Genomic DNA, 8,982 nt, shown 5'->3' with positions numbered 1-8,982 from the left:
TAAATGGACATAAGATAGTTATGTCCATTTCTGACCACTCTTATGGTTTGTTATCTTTTCTTGGCTTAATAGTATTTTAAAACCATTAAGGCTCTGTACAAAGTATTTACATATGTTAGAGTGAATCTTCTCATTTTTGGCTTCTTTTATAAAGTTGACTTACTTATTTGCAACTTTTGTCTATTAAAAAAAAATCAGAACATTTTTCACGTCATTCGAAAGCTTGGTGCTTAACTGGGATTTAAATGAATACTCCTAAACAGCAAAATTTATCCATTTATTTAAAACTTATTTCCTGTCTTTAATCCATTTTTTGAAAAAAATTATCTAGAAATATACATATATATAAATCCCTGCAAAATATGTTAGTCTCTCATTTCCCCATCTTGTTCCTCTTCAATACCCTTGATATAAAGGACGTTAGTTATCACACCAGACTAAAACTTTACCCAGGTGTCCAGACAGTGCGCCCTCTGTGTGTGTGCACGTAGCCATCTGTCTATACCAGGTAGCCTGTGTACTCCATTCTCCACTTTAGTGGCACCGTTACTTCCTGTTAAGCCATTGAGGAAAGGTTTGGGGTTCAAGGGCAAACTCCTCTCAACTCCAAGCAAGTGCTGCAGGCCACTTACACCTCATGGTGTCATCCATCCTTCATGACTGGAGTCTTTAATTTTTTGAATTGCTTGCTTGTCAGACTTACACACGTTTTGTATAGGTGGCCCCTTGACCCTTTAGCATGGTTAATATTCATGTGAATGACTTAAATTTTTTCTAATATTGTTTTCCAATGGATTGCTATAAAATAAGGGAATGATGTTGCTCAATCAGTCCATAATTCTACAGTCTTCCTTCAATGCCTGATCTGCTTGGCTAGAACCAGTGGTTTTGGCTTTAAACCAAATCAAATTTACAAGATACATTTGGCCAGCACCAAGTTAGCTCTGAAGGAGGGAATGAATCAGGCAACATAGCATGCATAGTGCAGTTCTGGATGGCTGATGACGCCCAGACACATTCATCAGCGTGCCTGCCCTGATGTAAGAAACGAGGCTCCATGGGTTCAGACAGTCTTAATTAAAGCAAGCCATCAGACCTGGGAAACCTTCAGCTGCATCTCATTAATTTCAGGTTACACATAAGTTAAGGATTGCTCCATAATGAATCTCAACCGTGAGTTACAGATGTTCAGTTTGTTAGAGTAAATTTAGCAGGTCTCATGTAAGTGGATCTAGCATAGATGCACTGAGTTAGTATAACAAGGAATATTTGACAAGAGTCCAAATTTGCAGGCATCCTTAGGGCTAATACATACCACAGGTAATAATGCTTCCTCTCCAATTTCTGCCTCTATTTGGCCTATATTTAGTCCAATATGTTAGATCAAATCATTAAAATTCATGACATTCACTTGGTTATGGCATATTATCATCTTGATATATCACTGGATCTGATTTCCTTGTAGTTTATTAAGAATGTTGGGGACTATGTGTGTGATGGATATTAATTTTACAGTTTTTTGGTAATAATTTTGTTTTTGATGTCAGGGTAAAACTGTCCTTGTAAAGTAAAAAGTACGTCCTCTTCTTCTGTTTTGTTTAAAAAGTTATGAAAAATTGGGGCTACTCTTCCCTAACTACCCAACTGAATTTACCGATGAAATAAGTTGGATATATAGTTTTCTTTGAGGAAAGGTTTTGACTAATAATTCAATTCTTTTGGGGCACCTGGGTGGCTCAGTCAGTTAAGCACCTGACTTCAGCTCAGGTCAGGATCTGAGGATTCTGGGATCGAGCCCCACATGGGGCTCCCTGCTCAGTGGGGGGCCTGTTTTTCCCTCTCCTTCTCACTTTGCCTGCTTGTACTTTTTCTCTCTCTCTGTCAAATAAATGAATAAAAAAAAAAACCTTTAAATAAATAATTTGTTTTATAGATATATGGTTTGCCACATATGATTCTTTAATAGTCTGCTTTGATGTTTTTATGTCATTTATTTAGTTTAAATTGTCAAATTCATTAGCATCAAGTCACTCATGTACTTAATGTCTATAGGAGCTAGAGCTTTATGTAATATTGTTTAAATATTAATCTATTTTTATTTATCTAGTTAGTGTTTCCTATCAACATTCTTAACCTTTCAAAATATCAAATTTTGATTTATTCTATTTTGTCCATTTTTTAACCTGTTATTCTTACTTATTCTCTTATTTCTATTTTTTTTAAATCTTTTTAGCTTTATTTTGTTCTTCCTCTCCTAGGTTCTCATAGAAAAATCTTTTTTTAGGATCTTATTTATTTATTAGAGAGTATGCATGAGTGGGTGGAGGGACAGAGGGAAAGGGAGAAGGAGAGAATCTCAAGCAGACTCCATCCTGAGCCCCAGACAGGGCTTGATCTCATGACCCTGAGATCATGACCTGAGCAGAAACCAAGAGTAGCACACTCAACTATTTGAGCCACCCAGGAGCCCCATGGAAAAATCTTTGGTCATTGATTTTATAACTTTCTCTGCCTGTAGGCATTATAAATATGTCTATAAGCTATAGTTCAGTGACATCACCCAAGTTTGATAATTTATATTTTCCTTTTCATGTAATTCAGTATATCTTGTAAGTTCAGTTATATTTTCTTGTATGACCTGTGGATTATTTAGCAGAGTTTTATTAAATGTTCAAATATTGGGTTTTTTTTTCTGGATATTGAATTTATATTCATTTCTAACTTAACTGTTTTGATACTTTTTTGGTAAAAATTTTGATCTTGAAGTTTATTAGATTACATCTTTATAAATTTTAAATATGCAATGTAAGAGCTTGTATATGTATAAAAAATTTATAGCTTAAAATAAAGTGTGGTGAGTGTACATTTGAGAGAATATATCTTCTGTACATCTTAGTGTAATATTTGTAAACATCAATTAAGTCAGTTTTCATAGAATTGTTTGTGTATTCTCTACTCTTAATTTTGTCTACTTCTATCATTTATGAAGGGAGAGGAGTTAAATACTCCACCTATAATTTTGGAGCTGTCGATTTCTGCCCCAGGAGCTATCTGGTTTTGATTCATGTATGTTGACATTCTCTTATTAGATGTATTAGATATATGCAAACATCAGGTTGTAATGTGTTCCTGGTGAAGTAATTATTTTTCCATTATGAAAAATTCTGTTATGTCAGGTAATGCTTCCTATCTTGAAGTATTTACCTTGTCTGATATAGCCATATCAGCTTTTTCTACCTTTTGACTACTAGAAACATACCTGCTATGAGTTTTTAATTCAAATGTTTATGTGGACATGTAATTTCATTTCTATGGGATAGATAATTAGGACTGATAAGTTTTTTTTTTTGTTTTTGTGTGTGTTTTGTTTTGATATATTGCTTGACAATTTAACACTTAATTCCAGTGGATTGATAGGTTTTCATGGTATGCTTATCTTTTTTTTTTTTTTTTTTTAAGATTTTACTTATTTATTTGACAGAGAGACATAGTGGGAGAGGGAACACAAGCAGGGGGAGTGGGAGAGAGAAGCAGGCTTCCTACCTAGCAGGGAGCCAGATGCATGGCTGGATTCCAGGACCCTGGAGCTTGGGCCTGAGCTGAAGGCAGAGGCTTAAGGACTGAGCCACCCAGGTGCCCATAAGGTATGCTTATCTAGATGAGAAATGGTAGTACCACTTTGCACTTGAACCTGTATTTTCTGTGATTTCTGGTTGCTCTAGTCAGCAGATGATACATACACATATAAAACTTAGCATTAGGTATACTCATAGGTATGTCATGGCATCTTATTGTAATTATAATTTGCATTTCCCCAATGACTTTTTGTTGAGCATCTTTTCATGTGTTCTTTTCCCCTTACCTGTTTTTTGGTGGTGTATCTGTTAAAATTTTTCTACGTTTCTAGTAAGCTTTTCTCACTGAACTGTTAAACTTATTTATACATATTCTGAAGAAATTGTATCAGGTAATGGTTTTGCTAACATTTTCTACTGATCTTTAATTTTACTTTGTTTTGTTAGAAATGCTTTAAAATAGGGTGAAGTGATGAAATCCAATTTATCTATTTTTTCTTCTCTAGTTTATGCTTTGTATATCTTCCTTATGAAATCTTTTACCTATCCCAATGCAAATAGGGGTCTCTATTATATTTTCTCCTAGAATATTTTATAGATGAAATGGAAGAGCATAGTTTGGTTCATTTCAAGGTAATTTCTGTCATTTTTGCATATAGTGTGAAGTAAAGGTAAAATGTAAGGTTATCCACATGACTATGTTTTTCTTAATTCATTGAAATGTCTTAACACCACTGTTATAAAGTAACAAGCATACATAAGTAGGCCTCCTCTTAATGTCTGATTCTACTTTATTATTTTATATTCTATTAGCTTTCAATTACATATATTTTATTTTAGTAGCTTCTTTAGAGTTCACCTTATACATCTTCGAATTTTCAATATTTATTAAGAGTTAATATTTATTCTACCTTCCACTTCACTCTTGATTCCAAATTCCCACTTTCTGTCATTTCATGCCTGGCACTCTACATGCTCTGTGCTGTTTTCTTTGACTTGTTTTCCTATCAGTCCCTTCCACAAACTGTTGAAGTTCTACCTTCAATGCTACTCTTTTCTCTTAAACAGACATTTGCTTTCAGGAAATCAACAGAAAAAATATTGTTATTTTTCTGATATGTTTGCCATTTTTTATGCTTTTCTGAGTTTCCAACTGGTGTCATTCTTTTTCTGCCCCAAGAACATGATTTAGCATTTCTTCTAGTACAGGTCTATGGCCTGGATCTTGAACTTTTATTTAACTGTAAATTTTCCTCCTCATTATTTTTTTTCCTGGATTCTCTGTTGAAACCTCACTTTTGGCATTTTAGTGATAGTATTGCATTGCCTGTGGCTTTTGTGGTGTCTGATGAGAAGTTAGCCGTCATTCATTTCAGTGTCGCTCTGTATGTGATAGTTCTTTTGTTCTCTGGCTGTTTTCAACCCGCCCCCCCACCTTATTTTTCAGTAGTTTTACCATGATATGATTTTCTTGGTATTTATCCTAGTTAGCGTCTGCTTATATGCATGGATCTTAAAACATAACTGAATGTTTTAAATTATATTGTGTGTGAGGGGAAACAGTCATTTTATTCAAACATTTTTTTTCTTTTTTTGCTCTAATTTCAGTCCTCTCTTCCTGTGACCCAGTTATGGGTTGGTTAAACCTTTGTTGATGATCTTTTCTTCAGTCTTTCATACCTTGAGATGAGATCATTTCAATGATGGACTTTCCAGGTCTCTGATGATTAGCTCTCCCTCCAGGCTCCTGTTCACAACCCATAGTGGATTTCTCATTTTGATTATTGTACTTTTTGTTTCTGAAATCTGTGTTATTTTTTTTTCCTCCATTTATTTGCTGTAGTTTCCAAACTGTTTACTCAGTAAGGTCATGTTTTCCTTTAGGCCTTCAAAATATTTATACTAGCTGCTTGAAACCCTATGTCCTTCAACACAACATATGAATCCTCTTAATACCTGCTTCTATTTTCTATTAATCTTGACCAAGTAGGATATTTTTGCTTGGCATAGAAGGGCTAGTTGAAATATTTTTCTTTAAGTATTTTAAAGACACTTCCACACTGTTTCTGGTATTGCACAATTTCTGAAAATGAATGTTTAAATTCTTGTCTTGCTTCTTCTGTATGCAATGTTGATTTTTCTTTAATGTCTTCCAGATTTTCTCTTTACATCTTTCTTTCAGAAAATTGACTTTAACTTTTTCTAACATTTTTCTTCTTTTTGTGTTTCTCTTGTTGCAGTTACCTATACTTATTAGTTATGTGTTTTATGGTCTTTGATTTGTCTTGGAAATCTGGGGCCATCGTGCCTTGAAAGAACTCAGCCATTCTCTTCTCCTTTTTCCCCTCTATCAATAAAATACATGAACATTAATTTTCTGTTTCCCACATATCTTGAATGCTCTTTTGTTTTGATTTTTTTTTTAATTTTTGTATTTCACTCTGAATATTTGAACTTATCTTTAAATTCAGTGAGTCTTTCCTTAGTGGTGTCTGGTCTAATGGAGAGACTTAAATTTTTCTTAGAAAGAGTGAGTATAAGTTTTAGACATCAAGTTGAGAAAAGCAGATGTTGTATATGTTTTTTATGTCCAAAAATGGGTGTGCTCCCTCCTTCTTTGTTAGGCCTTTATTCTGGAGTGGTTATAGTTGGTGTTTGAAATATGCTGTGTCTTGTTGGCATGTGTTTTGACGTCTTTGCCATTGTCTGCAGTTCCCACAGACTCCACATTCATTTAGTGATGGGTCATAATTTGTATACTTATTGTGAGTTATGGGTCTCTGGAGAACTTTCTTAGTGTTTGTCTGTCTTTCCCTCCTGACTCTGTTGCTCCTGTATTGTTGAATCACAAAGAGTGGTGCCCTTCCCCAGTGGTAGATGCTGATGCTATGCACAAGGTGTTATTCATGACCTTGCTGTGCTTAGCTTTGGGCTGGGGAGTTCTTGTCTCCCCTTGCCCAGCCCAGTCATCATCAGGGAGTGAATTTTCTCAGAGTTCCTGCCTCTTTTCCATCAGTGGCAGCAAATTCTGCCCTATAGTTAATGTTGGTCTCCTGTAAGGAGAAAGTTACTTCTGCCTTTGCTCAGCAATAAGAGTTTACTGCTTTGTATCGGTGAGGAACTCAAGGCCTGTTTCCTCTCTCTTCCAGAAGATTTTGCATGTGCACTTCCCCAGGAGCAGTGAATCCTATGCCTGCCCTAGTTGAGATGGGCTTGTCTCTATCCATATCCCAGTAGGCCCCTGTGTGAGAAACCAGCTGTCACCTCATCATGAGGTTAGGAAAGGCATTCATATTTCTTTCTTATTCTCCACTGGCATCAGACCTCTGACTTTCCCCTAGGACTAAGGAGATGCTTTATTCTTCTCCTCAACTTCCAATCTTTCTATTAAAAATTTAGTAGGAGCAGATGTAGAAAAGTCTGTGATTAAGAACCCACTCTCAGGGGCACGTGGGTGGCTCAGTGGGTTAAGCATCTAAAAAAATTCTGCCTTAGGCTCAGGTCATGATCTCAGGGTCCTGGGATCTAGTCCCACATGGGGCTCTCTGCTCAACAGGGAGCCTACTTCCACCTCCCTCTCTGCCTAGTTGTGATCTCGGTCAAATAAACAAATAAAATCTAAAAAACAAAACAAAACAAAAACAAAAAAACAAACAAAACCCCACTCTCCTTGTGCTTAGGATTCCCTCTTACTTTGAACCAGTACTCAGCCTTAGAGTTTTCCTGTAGAATACTGTTACTTTTTTTTTTTTAATTATTTGTGCCCTCCTGAAGTGCAACAGTCTCTTTTCTATTTAGAAGAGACTGCCACTCCTTGCAGTTCAATTGCTGTAAGTGACTTGCAATTTCAGCTCTTGGATCAGTTCCCCAAAAAATTGTTTTTGTGTCTTATCCAGCTGTTTTTCATCTTTAGTTTGAGAGTGATGGTCTCTTGCACTTTTCTGTAGGCAGGGTGGAAGTATCACTCCTTTCTTCTGTACTTCAATGTTATTTTAAATAAAACAAGATGTTGCTCTCTACAGCTAATATTTGGGTTTTAGATTTTTCTCACTTGTCTATAGCTTTATGGTTAATCTTTTCTAATTCTTCTGCCTGATTAATACCCCGTAGTGTATCCATAATCATGGGCTTCTTGGTGGTGAATTTTCTCTATTTGGCTTTACTGAAAATGCCTTTGGGTTTTTTGTATTCATTTTGATTTTTAGCAGTTCTATTGCGATGTGCTTAGGGATTGATTTTCTTCATAGCTGTTCTCGAATTTATAATTCCTTTAATTTCTCTGATTTGGGAAAATGTTAAGCTATTGTCAGTTTGCCCTCATTCTCTTCTTCCATCTATGATTACCAGAATGTTTATTAGACTAGGTTCTAACTATAGGCGTTAGCAATGGGTTCCTGTAGCTTTCTTTTTAAAATTGATTTAACTTCTGTTATTTTTTATGCTTAGTGTTTTTTCCCCAGCCTTACTGAAGTATGATTGAAAAATAGATTGTATACATTAAGGTTGTGCATACAATTTGATGATTTAGTATACATATGCATTGTGAAATGATTACCACAATCAAATTAATTAACATGCCTATTACCTCACATAGTTTTCATTTTGTATATATATGGTAAAAGCACTTAAGATCCCTTCTTTCAGCAAATTTCAAGTATACAATACAGTATTGTTAGAACTGTTAGTATTGTTAGAACTTTTTCATTTTACAATGGGAAGTTTATACCTTTGATCAACATGTCTGTACTCCTGTCTCCCCATCCCCATCCCAAAACCACTGTTCCACACTCTGGCTCTGTGATTGTGACTTTTTTACATTCCATATGTAAGTGAGAACATATAGTGTTTGTCTTTCTGTGTCTGGCTTATTTCACTTAGCATGTCTTTCAGGTTCATCCATGTTGTAAATAGCGGGATTTCCTTTTCATGGCTGAATAATATTCCACTGTGCATATTATATTTCATTATATATGCTCTATATAATGTATGTGATCATACTTTCTTAATCCATTTTTCTATAGATTTCTTAAGCCCTCTTTTGTGTTTCCATTTCTTTTGTATTATTTATTGCCCCAGATATTTTCTACTGATAGATCCTCCAGTTCCTTAATCTTCTATTATGTGATAACTAACATACTGCTGCATTGTCCTCTTGTATTCTCAAAGTTGAATAATGCATTTTTCTGTTCTAAAATTACCATTTAATTCTCTTTCATAGATTCCAGTTCTCTCCTAAAAGAAATGTTATGGTCTGTAGCTCTGAGCATTTTTTTTTCTATTATTATGTTCAGTTAGCCAACATATAGTACATCACTAGTTTTTGATGTAGTGTTCAATGGTTCATTAGTTGCTTGTAACACTGAGCATTTTAAGCATTTTTGCTTTAATGTCTTACCTAATATAATTA

The 8,982-nt window shown here is 35.0% G+C and overlaps 1 pseudogene; it reads right to left on the bottom strand.

Moving 5' to 3' along the window:
* Positions 1 to 365: 365 nt before the first annotated feature.
* Positions 366 to 5,337, bottom strand: LOC116874939 (annotated as a pseudogene).
* Between the last annotated feature and the right edge of the window lie 3,645 nt (positions 5,338 to 8,982).

This window comes from Lontra canadensis, unplaced genomic scaffold (assembly GCF_010015895.1).
Source record: "Lontra canadensis isolate GAN:19392208 unplaced genomic scaffold, GSC_riverotter_1.0 scaffold39, whole genome shotgun sequence".
Classification (NCBI taxonomy): Eukaryota; Metazoa; Chordata; class Mammalia; order Carnivora; family Mustelidae; genus Lontra; species Lontra canadensis.
This window is presented reverse-complemented; position numbering and strand designations above follow the sequence as displayed.